Here is a 16,286-nt window from a genome sequence, read left to right on the forward strand (position 1 = left end):
CTCCCTTCCATGATTGCTGCTTGAAAATGGCTTGTGGCCCACAACTGCATCCGCTAGCATCCACCCACCGTCCCTGAGATGACTAGTGGAGGGTTCCCCTTTGTTGGGAAGGGAGTCCGGCACTTGAAGAAAGAGGCTTTGTAGCCACTTGCTCCCGAGAACAAACCTCTTGACTGGATCAAGCTGGGCAGCAGCAGGAGTGCCTGAAGTGTGAGGTTAGATCTAGATGCCCACGAGCCCTTCAGGTGAGAATAAATACTTCCCTGTGCTCTTCCACTCAAATCCTGGGAAATTCGAGCTCCTTGGACCTGGGACAGTTGGGATTTTGTTGCCCTCCACCTGCCCCAGCCCTTTCCTCCCCTGTCTGGGCTACTCGCACCCTGATTTTCTCAGCCGTTCTGCCATTGCCTTATTTACTCCGTGTGCATAGATCTGTACCTGGGAGACAAGATAGGGTGTTTTCTCATTGGGAAGCAGCTCCTGCCAACCCAAGTGAGTGCAGAGTAGAGCTCTCGGCCTAGGAGAGGAAGGGAATCCGACTGTCCCTGCGCTCTCCACTCACGGCGCAGGGCAAATCAGATGGTGACGAAGGGAGGCCTTCCCTGTGCCACGAGCCCCTTCCACTGTGTGAGCATTTGCAAGAGGCTCCTGCTGAGTCCATTTCAAGGGCTAGTGCAGCGTCCCCAGCTTTAGTGTGCAGGTCCTGTGCGCAGTTCTCTGCCCTGCCGCCCTCTGACTGTCACAGCACAGGCACGAGCTCCCCCTGATAAAGGCCTCCTCCCAGCAATGTGCTTCCTGTGCAAGTTTGGCAGAGGAGGGTCACAGGGGTCTCAGGTGGAAGTCCTTCCACCACCCTAATAGCTGAACCACAGACTGAATCAGCACTGACTCAGAGTCTCCTGGTTTTGAATCATAATGTGCCTCAGTCCCCTTCCCAGACACTGCTCACCACACACTTGCTCTTTCCTGCTTCACCCCTGCGGCAAGACAGGAATACGGCTTCCCAACCCCAGAGCTAGGGAAGGGCTTGGGGTTTCCCCCGGTACCCATCCTGAGACGGGGATGTGGCTTGGTATTTCTGATCCCAAACTGGCAGGAGCCTGCCAGGGCAGCAAGGTCCTCGGCACGTCTGGCAGGCAGAGGTGACCACGGAAACGAAATGCGGGTCTGGAAAAACTTTGTAAATTGTTGTCACCTTGACCATTAAAAACCAGAACGAGGACAGCAGAGTTTTGTACTTTTTAATGGGTTGCTCTGAAGGAGTATAATAACAGTAGCTACTGCAATGCAAACCCTAAAGCCCAGGTCATGGCTGGTAAGTGATGAGGTGCTGTCTGCCTGCCTCCAGAGCTTGCGCCCTTAACCTCTGTGCCCTGGGTCTGTGTACACTCCATCCCCCAACCCCTAGCCCTGTTTGCATACACTCTGCTTATGTTCATTCTGCATTAATTAGTACGTACCGGAGAGATCATAAAAACACCACTTAGAACCTGCATCATCTGGAAGAACTTAAAAAGGGCTCTTCACATTCCCACCTCGCCTGGGGAAGTAGGTAAGGCAGCAGGTCTGACTGTTGTCAGCCACGGCAGTTCAGACAGAGCGAGTGTCTAGCCCAAGGTCAGAGGGATTGCCAGCCACCGAGCCAGAGCTCACACTGGTCTGGATCCAGCCCAGGCAAGGATGTTTTCAGCCCCAGCTTTCTGCTCTGGGTGGCTCAGATGGAAAAGTCCACCACAGGTTTTTTAAGAAAAAACTACAGTCGCTGGTTCTGGGGCTTCTGAATTCAGGGCAGTTGTTCCCAACCAAACATTCAGTTCATCTGGGAGGAGGATTTTGAGTCATCCCCAGAATTGGTTGGTTGGTAAGGGACCCTCCTAGCATTGCGTGGGCCAAGGATATATTGGAAAACATGGGACCTTCTCTGATGGAACGATATGTCACTGAGTGAACAACACAAGTTAACTGTGATGGTGATGCCTCACCAAGTTCAATTTAAACTGTTTTCTCCCAGGCCACACGTGTATTTTTTTTGTTTGTTTGGTCTTGCAAACTATACCGTGCCAAGCCCTGTAGATACGGTCTGGGGTCTATCTGGTCGCTTCCTCAGGAGGTGGCCACAGGAAGAAGCAAGCATGTGGGGTGGCAGTGGAGCATAGCTCTAGGGCTTCGGCTGGCATTGCCAAAGTGCCCTCCAGGGCCGCAGCGCCCCTTCCCATGCCTGCCGGGAACCCCTTAAAGCTGACTTGGAGCTCACGGGGGGGCGGGAAGCAGCTGGTGCGGAAAGGTGGGTTTGCTGCTTTGCACCCTCCGCCCTAGCCACCAGCACGTTCGGGGGGGCACTGCTTCAGGACTTCTCCTTCCCAGGCACGTGCATCGCAGATCAAGCCACTGGTCCCTCCCCTGTGGTCTCTCAGCCCAGCTTCCACGTCTCTGCTGGCGACCACCGCACTGACCTCGCTGATCCCTGCTTCTGCCCTTACCCCGACAGTCTCTTCACAAACAGGGACCACACCCATCACTTCCTTTAAAGCCCTCAGGTGTGCCCCCCGCTTTACCCCTGGAAACTGCTCATTGAGTTCTGGAGAGCTCTGGCCCCTGCCTGTCACTCATATCCCTTTGTCCTTTATTTCCCTTCTCCTCTGACCTCCCTCTGGTGTGTTACATATTCTCAGTGTCTGTTTCCTTCATCCCTCCACTAGATGATAAGCTCCATGAAGACAGGGCTTTTGTGTTCTTCACTCTGGTACCCTGAACCCCCGGCACAGTGCCTGACTCGGCAGGTCCTCCACCAATAACTGGTTGGATGAACCTGCGAAAGAGAGAAGACCTCCCTCTCTCAGCTCAAGGGTGATGACCACCCTGCCCAGCACATGCCCAGCACATGCCCCATGTGGTTGTGCTACCATAACTGCAGGCCCTGCCTTCTCCCCAAAATAGGTTCTCATTCAGCCACAGGGGGTCATCATCCCAAAGGGCACCTGTTGCTTCCAGCAAAGGCACTGAGAAGGTGGAGCTAAAAACCCCGGTGTATTAGGGAGGGGGAGCAGGGTGTGAAGGGAATGCCCTGCAGGCCTTTCCTGGCCCTGACTGAGCTGGACAAGGATGCTTATTAAGGGCCAGTTACCCTCTTCTTGAGCACCTGAGGCCTTCGATGTCAAGACCAGGTCTTCAGCTATGACTGATGCTAACAGTGGCATGCAATACTTTGTGTAGGCCCTGTATGTACCTTACCCCCTGCAGGCTGACAGCAACCAGAGGTACTATGCTCGTTTAATGGAGAAAGACACTGAGTCTTGGCATGGAAAGGGGACTAACCTGAAGTCCCACACTGAGAAAAAGGCAGAACCAAGATTTTAATCCCAGCTGCCTGACCAAAGCCACAGCCCTTGACCACCAAACTATTGCTGTGAAAAAGGCCCAAGGACAGAGGCAGGAGAGGTGACTGGGTCAGGGCGAAATCAGGGAGAGCTTCTCAGAAGAGGGCACTATGGACTATGAAAGATGATCAAGGGTTGGTTCTTTGAGAAAGAGGCAAGAAGATATCCCTTCCTTAAGAGACAAACCCAAAGGATGTATGAAGGTGTGGGGGAAGCAGATCTGGGGGACCTCTAGGCTCTGAGAGGGAGCCATTGCCAGGGACAGCAACTGGTAAGGGACCAGATGCTGTCCCTGGCATTGGCTCCCTCACTGAGAGACAAGAGTAAGTCCCCCATCAGACTTGTGAGATGAGAGCAAACTGATGAAACCAGAAATGGACCCCAGAACCTGGGGTCCAAGCCCTTCCTCCTCAACTCCCCTCTCTCTGCTCCAGTTTTCCCATTTGTAAAGTGGTTTGTCTGCAGAATTAAAGGAATCAACACACCGAATGCTCTTAGCCCAGTGCCCTGAGTTTTCAGTAACAGTTTCCCAGACCTCTGAGTTCCTGTGTCCCTAGATCATCCAGTACTGTTGATTTTGAAAACCACGCTCCAGCCTCCAGGGCAGATTTGGGACAACTAACTCCCCACAGGTGATAGGGCTTATCGGAAGATTTCAGACTGATAAGGTGGCTGGTCAGCTTGAGTGACCTTTGCACTGTCTCTTGCTGGGCCCAGGGTTTGCCCTTTCCCGCTTGGTTTTCAGCCAAGAACCTGAAAGTCAAGGTCCCAATCCCCTGAGACCCAGAAGGCTTTGACCAGGCGGCTTATCAGTGATCATCGGTCCCAAGAAGATGAGACCGCTTCCCCTCCAGGCAGACCAGACAGGTGCCCAAATCCCCAGGGGTGGCCAGATTTCAAAAGACTTTGAACTCCAAACACTCTCAGCTCTCCAGCCAGATGACAGAGATCTATAGTTGCGGGGCTGGGGTGGGGGAGGTTCTCTGGGGACAAGAGCTGTCACAGAGGCCTCACAATTATCCAAACCAAGTCCCTGAAGCCCCAAAGGCTCACGTAGAAGTAACCAAGAGACAATTTTCCCAGGGCCCTGAGCTGGACCTGAATTTAAATTTCACCCCACCCCTTAACTGACTGTGTGTCCTGGGACCAGCTGCTCCCCCTCTCTGAGCCTTAATGCCCTCATTTCTAAAGGAAGACAGTGAATGAAGTGAAGTAATCCATAGAGGCTCACACTCAAGCATCTGGTGTTACTTGGTCAGGGCAAGAGGTAGACAAGTGAGCTTGCTAACTGCTATCTGTCTTGAGCTCTCTGTTTGCAGCTGAGATCTTGAGTACAAGAAAGTGCACTTTGTAAAATCCAGGTCTCTCAAAGATTTAGAATATGAAAACAAGTGAGAGAGGGGTGCCTGGGTGGCTCAGTCGGTTAAGCATCTGCCTTCCGCTCAGGTCATGATCCCAGGGTTCTAGGATCGAGCCCCACAACAGGCTCCTTGGTCAGTGGGAAGCCTGTTTCTCCCTCTCCCTCTCCTGCCTGCCCTCTGCCTGGTTGTGTTCTATCAAATCAATAAAATCTGTAGGGGTGCCTGGGTGGCTCAGTCCTTGAGCGTCTGCCTTCGGCTCAGGTCATGATCCCAGGGTCCTGGAATGGAGCTCCGCATCGGGCTCCCTGCTTGCCAGGAAGCCTACTTCTCCCTCTCCCGCTCCCCCTGCTTGTGTTCCCTCTCTCTTTTATGTCGGTCTCTGTCAAATAAACAAAATCCTTAAAAAAAAAAAAAAAAAAGATCTTTTAAAAAATAAAATCTTTTTGGGCGCCTGGGTGGCTCAGTGGGTTAAAGCCTCTGCCTTCGGCTCAGGTCGTGATCTCAGGGTCCTGGGTTTGAGTCCCGCATCGGGCTCTCTGCTCAGCGGGGAGCCTGCTTCCCCCTCTCTCTCTGCCTGCCTCTCTGCCTACTTGTGATCTCTGTCTGTCAAATAAATAAATAAAAATCTTAAAAAAAAATAAAATAAAATAAAATCTTTTTTAAAAATAAATAATTTTTAAAAAGTTAAACAAGTGAAAGAAATTGTAGCCCATGTAGCCAACAAGGGTTGGTGAGCACCTGCTTGGTGCCAGACCCTGGGGTTCATGGTGAGCCACCAGGTTTGTCCAATGTCCCACCCCATGTAGAGTCTGTAGAGAAGGGTGGTAACGAAAGGACAGCAAGGATGGTAGGGGAGAGACCAACCCTGGGAGCTTCTCACGGGCCCCATGTCGGGGGCCAGGAATCTTCTCCAAGGAGGGAACTTTGGAGCCAAAAACTGGATGTTGCAGATACCAACCAAGTGGTCAGAGAGTAGGTGGAGAACGTTCTGGGATGAGGGACAGAAGGCACAAAGGCCGGTTAGCTCAAAAGAGTGTGGTGCATTCTGGGAGGGAGACATGCATGCACACATGAATGAATGAATGGCTTTGGATCAGTCTTTGTAATATAAGACATTTCCAAATGAATTTTAAATGTCCATTCACCCAGATGGTCAAGTACATTCTGGATACAGTCACTTAGTAAATTCAGTGCAGCCATTTGTAAAGAATGAGTTCTCCATGCATGAAAATGGATGTTCTCCAAGATACCTGGTAAGTCATTTCCAGGAATAGGACTCGCCATGTGCCAGACACTGTTCTAAGCACTCGATGAAAGTTAATTTGTGATCCTCACACCAACCCCATTCGGGAGAAAGAAAAGAGAAACATGAAACATAGGTTACTTGTTCCAAGTCACTCAGTCAGCAGGTGGGGGAGGCAGGATTTGAATTCGGGGACTGCATCCAGCATCTCTGCTGGACCATTTCCCCTCCCTCCTTCAGAATTGTGTAGTTTGCCTCTGTAGGGGAGGCAAAACGTCACTGCTACCCATCTTAGGTTTTCAGCTGGGACTCTTAACAAAAGTTAGATTAACAAGAGAAAACACTTGGATTAATTCATGCAGCACACATTACTTGGAGAAACCTACTGAAAAGCCACTCAAAATGGCAGCTTAGAATTCCAACCCAGACAGCATCTTCTACAAAGAACAGTACATTTGCTGAGAAATGACAGGACAAAGGGAAATGACTTCGGGCTTCAGAGGGCAACAGACTGTGGAAAGGTAAATACACGGGAGGGAACGAATGGAGGAACATTTGTTTGCAAATTCCTCTGGTGTCATCTCTAGATTTATCTGTCTCCAATAAAAAGAGAATTTATACCTGCCTTTAGGCAGCGAAGAGGGAGCTTTTTCTGGGTTTGCTCCTTCTTAATTGCCTTCAGCTCAAAATAATTTTTATGTCAAAGAACATATTTGGGGATGACACATTCTGGTTTCCTTCACTTCCATCCATATAAAATAAAATGGTTATAAATACAGATTTGATTATATCTAGAGAGACCCCTCCACTCTGGAAAGACACACTGAACAGTAATCGTGGGTGCCAGAAGCTGGGGCGTCTGGGTGGCTGAGGGATGGTGTGGAAGGGGGATTATTTAATGCTTTTTTTTTTTTTTTTTTTTAGAATTTCGTATCATGCACTTTTAAAGATTTTATTTATTTATTTGACAGAGATCACAAGTAGGCAGAGAGAAAGAGGAGGAAGCAGGCTTCCCGCCACTCCGAGAGCCCAATGCGGGGCTCAATCCCAGGACCCTGGGATCATCACCCGAGCCGAAGGCAGAGGCCTTAACCCACTGAGCCGCCCAGGCGCCCCTGTATCATGCACTTTTAGTGCCTACTAAAGATCCTGCTGGCTGGCGGAAGAGGATGGGTTCACAACATGTATGCTTTGTATGGAGTGTACCTTGTTAGGACTACCTTGGAAAATGAATTTTCTCAGATGTAAACCCAAGAGAAATGAGTGCCTAGGTCAAAAAAGGCATTTCAATACCCCCAAACAAGAAACAACCAAAGTTCCCATGAATGGTAGAATATACAAATCCACGTGTCTAGTTACATAATGTATGACCACCACACAGCAAGGCAAACGAACAGGGGACCACTGCACAAACACGCTGATGCATTCCACGGACACAACATTCATCCAAAGAATCCAGACACAAAGGAGCACATACCATATTATTCCAGTGATCTGTCAGAAGTCAGGATCAAGGGTACCCTTAGGAGAGGGGGAAGGAGCAAATGGAAGGGCTCAGTGGGACTTCTCGGGGGCTGGTAGTGTGCCATTCCTTGAATTGGGTGATGGTTTCTTAAGTGTGTTCAGTCCATGATAATTCATCGAGATCACACTTTTGACATTGAATTATCTGTATGCATGTCACCTATGAATAAAAGGCTTCCAGAATGAAGCACTAGCCAGGAGGCATTGGCAACTGTCAAGGTGAGAGATGAGCAAGCTGGGGCCTGCCTGGAGTGCTGACGGTGGGTTAGAGAGGGGCTGAGGAGCGGGGCAGGGAGGGAGCCTGAGAAGCCAGGAGGGCGCCCAGCTTATGGTGGGGCCAGAGAGATGCTGGTCCCAGGGAGATGCTGGTTGCAGGCACAGGCCTGGGGGGAGCAGAAGGAGCAGGCTTTTGTGGTACCTGGGAGATGTGCAGGTCAGATGTCATTCCAAGAAATGGTTGGCTGTGTCCTGGTTCAGATGAAAAATCTAGAATCTTTGATTTCACAAAGTCCAACATGGAGTTCTTCCAGGAGGACTCCTACTCACTGGGAACCTATCTGGTCAGGAAAAACAGCCTTGTTCCCTCTAAGCTTTATCCACGGAGCCCTGGGGGCGTGATGGAACCTGGCAGCTCTAGCTGGTTGAGGTCTGAGGAAACTGAAGTTTCACAGAGAAGCTTCCTGTAGTCTTCCTACAGAGCCTCAAATCTGCCCCCTTCTTGGAAAGTCAGAGGATCCCATAACAAGGTGTCTGTTTCCCAGGGGCATGAGATGCAGGGCACCTAACCACAACACCAGACTGCCGGCACACCCTGTCCTCCCCCATCTCCACGGTGTTCTACTCCCTGCTGCCCTAGCATTCCCCACTCCAACCTGCTGCCCTTCCACCACGCCCACAGTTACCGGTCCTCCAGCTGCTGCCCCGCCACGACCGCCACGGCAGCCTCCACCACCCATTCCAGCAGCCTGGTCTTCCTCACCTCTCCCCTCGCCTCCTCCTCCCCTCTTTCCATCTCCTTCACCCCTGCTTCTTCCAAACTCAAGCTATCTGAGAAGGCCCACTGCACAGGGAAAACATCTTTTTTAAAGGAAAGATATTACCAGGAATTTTTTCTGATTATATCCGATCATTTGAAACATCTAAAACAGCAAAAGTTGGGGCGCCTGGGTAGCTCAGTGGATTAAAGCCTCGGCCTTTCGCTCAGATCATGATCTCGGGGTCCTGGGATAGAGCCCCGCGTGGGGCTCTCTGCTCAGCAGGGAGCCTGCTTCCCCCACCCCCTGCCTGCCTCTCTGCCTACTTGTGACCTCTGTCAAATAAATAAATAAATAAAACAAAAGTTACTGTCCTCCATTATCCACCATCACCACCCAAGAGAATGACATCATTGAATGCCAATCCTTCCTGACTTCCAGGATGACGGTGAATAATCACTGAGTGCGTACTTCCTGCCAAACCCAGCTTGGAATGCTTCAAATGAAAACTTTCCACGACAGATTTATAAATGTAATTCTCAAAACAACCTTATGAAGTGTGTATCATTTTTTCCCTCCATTTTACAGGTGAAGAAACTGAGGCACGGAGAATATAAGGTGAGTTGTCATGCTCTCATCTCCACCCTTTTCCCCACACAGGGCTCCTTGCTGTTCCTCAGGCCTGCCTGGCACGCCCCACCCCCAGCCTTTGCACATGCTTTTCCATCTGCCTGGAACACCCTTCCAGATCTTTACATGGCCCAGACACACACACACGCACACACACACACACACACACACACACACACACACACACACTCTGCAGGTGTCCGATCAAATGCCACCTCCTGGAAGGCCTCCCTGACCCTACCCCCTTCAACCAGCTTTGTTTTGCTTCGGAACGATTTTTACTACCAGCCGTATTCACTCACCCACTCAGCCCAAATTTAACAAGGCCCTGGGGTGTGCTAGGTACTCTTCTGAGTACTAGGGCTGCAGCAAGGAAAAGACAGACACAAGCTCCACCCTCGCGGAACGGACACCCTCGGGAAACAGACTTTATGCCATTGACTCCTAACAGCTGGCCTCTATCCTGGCTCCATTTATGAGCCCTGTGGCTCAGTCCTTAACTTTTCTGAGCCTCAGTCCTCCTCCCATCTGTAAAACTGATCATAGAGCCCACCACGTGGGCTGTTGCAAAAATGAAATGAGCTCGAAGTGCCTGGCTGGCTCAGCTGGTAGGGCATCGGACTCTTGATCTCAGGTTCAAGTTTGACCCCCATGTCGGGTGTAGAGATTCATTTAAAAAAAGGAGGGGGACACCTGGGTGGCTCAGTAGGTTAAAGCCTCTGCCTTCGGCTCAGGTCATGATCCCAGGGTCCTGGGATTGAGCCCCACATCGGGCTCTCTGCTCAGCAGGGAGCCTGCTTCCCTTCCTCTCTCTGCCTTCCTCTCTGCCTACTTGTGATCTCTCTCTCCCTCTGTCAAATAAATTTTTAAAAAAATTTTAAATAAATAAATAAAATGTTTTAAAAAATGAAGTGAGCTAATAGAATAGCAGCTGTTCAGTAATTATTAGCACTTATTGTTATGGTTGTGATTATCATTATTAGGCTCCATAGGGAGGCAGAAGTGGTCACTCTTTCCGCTGATATCCCTGTGGCCCCAAAGTTTCTCAGAGCAGACAGCAATCAGTGTTGGGGGGCAGAGAAGGCCTGAGAGAGGAAGCAGGCCTGGAGCCAGGACTCAAAGACGGGGTGGGATTTGGAGAGGTGGGAGAAAAGGCTCTCCAGGCAGGACTCATTGCACAGAGGTAAGGAGGTGGGACTGAGCGCAGGGGCCTAAGTGGGCTTCTCTCCTTTTGTTCCCTCTCGGAGAATGCCCATGCTGGCTGGGTGCTTTCTGCTGCCTCTCCTGCCTGGTGCTGGTTCTGGGGGTGAAGGGACAGTCCCGTAAGGAAGCAGGAAGGATGTAAGGCAGCTAATGGGTTTAAGAGCATGGGAGTGATCTCACACCCTAGGGACCCAAGCACGAGATTGTGGGGATACCCAGACAGAGAAGAAGTGTCACCAGAATATTTAAGTGAGGCTCAGTCCTACCCTGAACTTGGTTGAACCCCAGAAGGGTGGCAGAATGGAGACCAGCCTTGCCAGAGTCACTTTGCTCTGGTGTGGATGGAGCAGCCCAGATGTGAGAATTGTTTTTTCTCTTGCCTTTTTGCTCTGTCAAGGCCACCAACATCTCCAGACCACCACTATCTGGCCCCTTGTCCTCCCAGTAGCCTCCATAGAGTGTCCACTGGCCCCTCAGGGCTTCCAGAGACCCTGCTTTCAACCACCTGTCCCTCCCAGCTTCCTTGGCAGGATCCTTGGACTGTCGGTTGGTTGGTTAGTTGCTTGCTTGTTCTTTGAGCGCTTTCTTATTTCCTATCACTACAAGATGCTTCAGGCTCATCTTGTATATTTCCTACCCCGATCCTAGATTGGCTATTTCTTCAAGGAGTCCTGGTTCCTTTTATTGGAGAATGATATTAGAAACTGAGATCTGGGTGCTAAGTGGGCTCCTTGCTCTTTGCATGTCTTTCTTTTAGTCCCTGACAGCCAACAGAGCAAAGAAATACATGTGTATATACTAATCTGTAATATACACATATCCATAAATATTTCTGTATGTAACCATCTGTATCTATATTTAATTTAACATAGTTCTTACTGACAGCTCTTTTTACAGCTCTTTCTTATAAGGTCTATTTCATTGCTCAGATTATCTATTTTTCTCCTTCATTTCATGGGAATTTGCAATTGATTGTTGAAGCATTTTTATGATGGCTGCTTTCAGACCTTCTTAGATAATTCTAACATCAGATTCATCTCAGTGCTGGAGTCAGGTGATTGTTTTTCTCGTTCAAATTGTGATGTTCTTGGTTCTTATTAGGACAGGTGATCTTCAGTTGTCTTCTGGGCATTTTATTTATTATATTTGGAAATGCCAAGTCCCATTGAAGCCCTTTACTTCAGCAGGCAGGCACTCAGCTTAGGTCTAACATTCAGGTCCTGGACCATTTTTGTGGACTGCGGTTCCAATGACAGTTTAGATGTTAGAGCCTTTGCTATATGATTTTGGTCAGTTTGGTTCATCTGGTATTATGGGGTCAGCCACCTGTTGCCATGCTAGATGGGAAAAAAGATGCCACCATGGGTGAAGGATGGGGTCACAAAGTGGGGTGGGGGGGGAGGCAGGTAGGTAGAAATCTGTGTGCACTGGCTTCCCATTGAGGGCACAAATCCTGCAAAAGGTAGAGCTAACTAGGTTAAAGGGAAAGTCAAAAGCACTGGAGAAGGTCACACCTGAAGATAAAACCCCACATCTTAGGTGAGGCTTACAAGGTTCCCTGAAGTTCCCCATACTTCTAGATCAGGCTGAGGAAGCTGCCAGAGTGGGGGACCTCAGTGCCAGAGGTGATACTCGAAAGAGTTAACAACTAGTAGGACAATACCGATCACGAGACTGGCCCCAGGTTGAAACAGGTTCCTGGAGGTCCCTGTTGTGCCAAGTTATCAACTCTTCAATTGTTAGATTACAGAGAGGTCTGAGAAAATGGTGCCCCAGAGAAGAGAAGGGAGAAAGGCAACAGGGGACAGGGGGCACTGCTATCTAGTAACTGTTTTGGAGATATTTTAATATTTAATAATTACCAAGATCTTTGTGGTGGATTGTATGTCCCATCAATGGCTATGACAGAGTTTTCCATCCCACCTGCTCTTCTTCATGATGTGACTTTTACTCTCCTCCCATTGAGAAGTGAGGTCTAAGTTTCCTTTCCTTTAATCTGGTGTGAGGGTAGGGCTAACTATGGAATAAGTAATGTGATGTGACTTCCAGAATTAGGTCCTAAAATGTGATAGGGAGTCCACCTGCTTCTCTTGGGGCACCCCCTGTTGGAATCCAGCCACCACATGGTAAGGAAGCCAAATGGCCTTTGAAGAGGCCACATATAAGTATGAACGAAGCAAATAAGTTCCCAGATTTCTGATTGGAGGACCTAAAAGAGGAACCCCAGCAAATAAAAAATTTATTGATGCAATCACAGACAGGGAAGAGCTCAGGAAAGCAACCTAAAAAGTTGTTTATAAACTTCTGGGCCCATTCCCCTGTTTCAGGTACATGAATTAAACACTAAACAGTTGACCTAGACTTTAAGAATTTACTATAGGATTGACTACTGCCCAGGTCCTAGACAGACCACCAAGTCGTGCACACATAGGATGGATTCAAATGCCATGGGAGAGGCTTTTGAAAATAGAAATGACCCCGAAGCTATAACCCACAAGATGCTGGTTGGAACCGATAGCCTGAACCAATCTGGTCAATCACCTGTTAGAAGAAAATATCAACATTCTCCATATGATTTTTAAAAGACTCTGAGTATTATAAGATGATTTTCTGAAAGTCTACATACAGTCCAGAATGACCTGACATATGAAGAAACCTGAATGGAGAAGACCATCTAGAGATGCCAATGCTGAGATGGCACAGCTGTTGGAATTATCTGACAGTCTTTAAATCAGCTACTATAGGGGTGCCTGGGTGGCTCAGTCAGTTAAACATCTGTCTTTGGCTCAGGTCCTGATCCTGGGTTCCTGGGATCGAGCCCTGTGTCAGGCTTCCTGCTCAGTGGGGAGCCTGCTTCTCCTTCTGTCCCTTCCCCATCTTGTACTCTCTCACTCTCTCTAATAAATAAATAAAATCTTTTTTTTTTTTAAATCAAGCAGCTACTATAAAAATGCCCCAGCAAATAAGAGCAAACAATCTAGAAACAAATGGACAGATAGAAATTTTAAGCAAATAAATAGAACATATAAAGAACAAAATGAAAATCTTAGAACTGAAAAATAAAATAAGCAAAAACTTAAAAGCTCTTTGAATGGGTGCCTAGCAGAAAGGAGATGGTGGAGGAACAAGTCAATGATCTTGATGACAGAAAAATAGAAATTATCCAATTTGGAGGCACCTGGGTGGCTCAGTTGGTTAAGCTTCCTACTCTTGATTTCAGCTCAGGTCATGATCTCAGCCCTGTGAGATCGAGCCCTATGCCAGGCTCCACACTGAGCGTGGAGTCTACTTACGATTCTCCCTCTCCATTTCCCTCTGCCACTCCCTCCAACTTGTGTGTGCATGCTCTCTCTCTCTCTCTTTCTCAAAAGAAAGAAAAAATTGGGCACCTGGATGGCTCAGTTGGTTGAGTGACTGCCTTCAGCTCAGGTCATGATCCTGGAGTCCTGGGATTGAGTCCCGCATTGGGGTCCCTGCTTAGCAGGGGCTTGCTTCTCTCTTTGAACTTCCCCCCTCATGGTCTCTCTCTCTCTCTCAAATAAATAAATAAAATCTTAAAAAAGAAAAAAATTTATCCGATCTGAACAACACAGAGAAAGATTGGGAGGAAATGAACAGAACTTCAGGAACTGGTGGGACAATTCCAAGAGAGTGAATGTTTATGTCATCAGAATCTGGGAAGAACAGGAGAAATAGTGGTGCAGAAAAACATTTGAAAAAATAATGGCTGAAAACTTCCCATATCTGGTGAAAGATATAAACACACACATTCAAGAAGATGAATGAAATACAAACAGGATAATCCTAAAGAAATCTAAGCCCCATTTTTCAGATTTCGGAGCGCCAAGGAATGTTCACCTCTCCTGTCATCAGGGATGCTTATAACTTGAGACTTAAATGACCTCATGTGTCCTTTATAAACCATGAAAATAATACACACAGAGATTACAGTAAATTCAGTCAGTTCAGGATGACATTAAATGAAAAGTTTAATCTGCCTTTCTCCTAGTCCCACCTCTTAGAGTCACTCACTATTTCTGTTTTAAGGTCTTCTGGCTGCCGAAGTTTGATTTTAAAAGATTTGAACACTGGGATGCCTGGGTGGTTCAGTTAGTTAAGCATTTGACTCTTGATTTTGGCTCCGGTCATGATCTGAGGGTTGTGGGATCAAGCCCTGTGTTGGGCTCAGCGCTCAGCAGGGAGTCTGCTTGAGATTCTTTCTGTCCCTCTCCCTCTGTCCCTCCCCCACTCTCTCTCTAGTATAAATAAATCTTTTTAAAACACTAAAAAAAATAAAGGATTTGAACACAACATTTTTATCAATGAATAACTAGACTTAAGCTAACCAATTAAGTCTTACAAGAAAATAACAATTTTGTAAAAAAAAAAAAAAAGTAATAACTAGGCTATGTATGAACATAGAACCAAAACCAACTTGGAACTCAACACCAAAAAAAAAAAAAAAAAAAATCCAATTAAAAACGGATAGATGACATGAATAGACATTTTCCCAAAGAAGACATCCAGATGGCCAACAGACACATGAAAAGATGCTCAACATCAGTCATCATCAGGGAATTGTAATAGAACTATAATGAGATAGCACCTTACACCTGTCAGGATGACTAGAATAAAAAAGACAAGAAATAACAAGCATTGACAAAAATGTAGAGTGAAAGGAACCAGCTTGTGCTGTTGCTGGGAATCTAAATTGGTGCAGTCACTGGGGAAAACAGTATGGAGGTTCCTCAAATAATTAAAAATAGAAATACCATACCATCCAATAATTCCACTACTGGGTATTTTTTTTTAACCAAAGAAAACAACAACAACAACAACAACAAAACTAATTAGAAAATATGTATGCATCCTTATGTTTATTGTAGCATTATTTGCAACTGTCAAGATATAGAAGCAAGTGTGTATCAATAGATGAAGGGATAAAGAAGATGTGATATACATATACAGTGGAATATTACTCAGCCATAAAAAGGGATGAGACCTTGTTTTTTGTGACATGGATGGACCTAGAGGGTATTACGCTGAGTAACTAAGTCAGACTGTGTAAGACAAATGCCATACAATTTCACTTATATGTGGAATCTAAAACACAAAATAAATGAATAAATCAAAAAAACCAGAGACAGCCCCATACAGAGAACATACCTATTGTTACCAGAGGGGAGGGGGCAGGCCAATGGGAAAATGGGTGAAAGGGAGTGGGAGGTACAGGCTTCTGATTATGGGATGAATAGGTCACAGGAAGGAAAGGTACAGCATGGGCAATACAGACAACAGTATTGTAATAGTATTATGTGGTGGCCGGTGGCAGCTACCTGTGTGGCAAGCACAGCATAATGTGTAGACTGGTCGGTTCACTACGTTGTATGTCTGAAACTCAAGGAACATCCTGTGCAACTCTACTTCAGTAAAAAAGAAAAAAAAAATCCAGGTTGGAAAGGAACTCTCCCAGTGATTTTAAAAGTCTTACAAATATTTAATAAGTGTCCCTTGTGTTACCTAGCACACATCTGCCCTGGTGGCCAATTCATCTCAGGACTACAAAGTGCTGAAATATAGTCACATGTTTCTATTCCCCAAAACAGTGAAGGAGAAGGGGTGCAAACCTGAGATTTTTGGCAAATTCCCTAATGAAAAGGTAAACAAATTCTTTTGTCTGTGGATTGGGATGGACATTGTTTCAAAGACCGGTCTATGTTCTGAACTGATGCCCAGTCCAGAGCCACAAGAGAACCATCAGATCACAGAATGAAAATGAGAGAAGCCACAGGCTGCTGGGCTTCAGGGTGGGCTTGGCCGGGAACTCTGCAGTCTGACTTTCTTCAGGTGGTTGTGGAGGTGGCAGGGTGGGGTAGGGGGGCAGTCCTGGCCACTGGTGAGCTCTCCCTTTTTAATTTTGTCTTTTTTTTTTTTAAGTAGGTGGAGCCCAACATAGGGCTTGAACTAATGACCC

This window comes from Lutra lutra, chromosome 9 (genome assembly GCF_902655055.1).
Source record: "Lutra lutra chromosome 9, mLutLut1.2, whole genome shotgun sequence".
Lineage (NCBI taxonomy): Eukaryota > Metazoa > Chordata > Mammalia > Carnivora > Mustelidae > Lutra > Lutra lutra.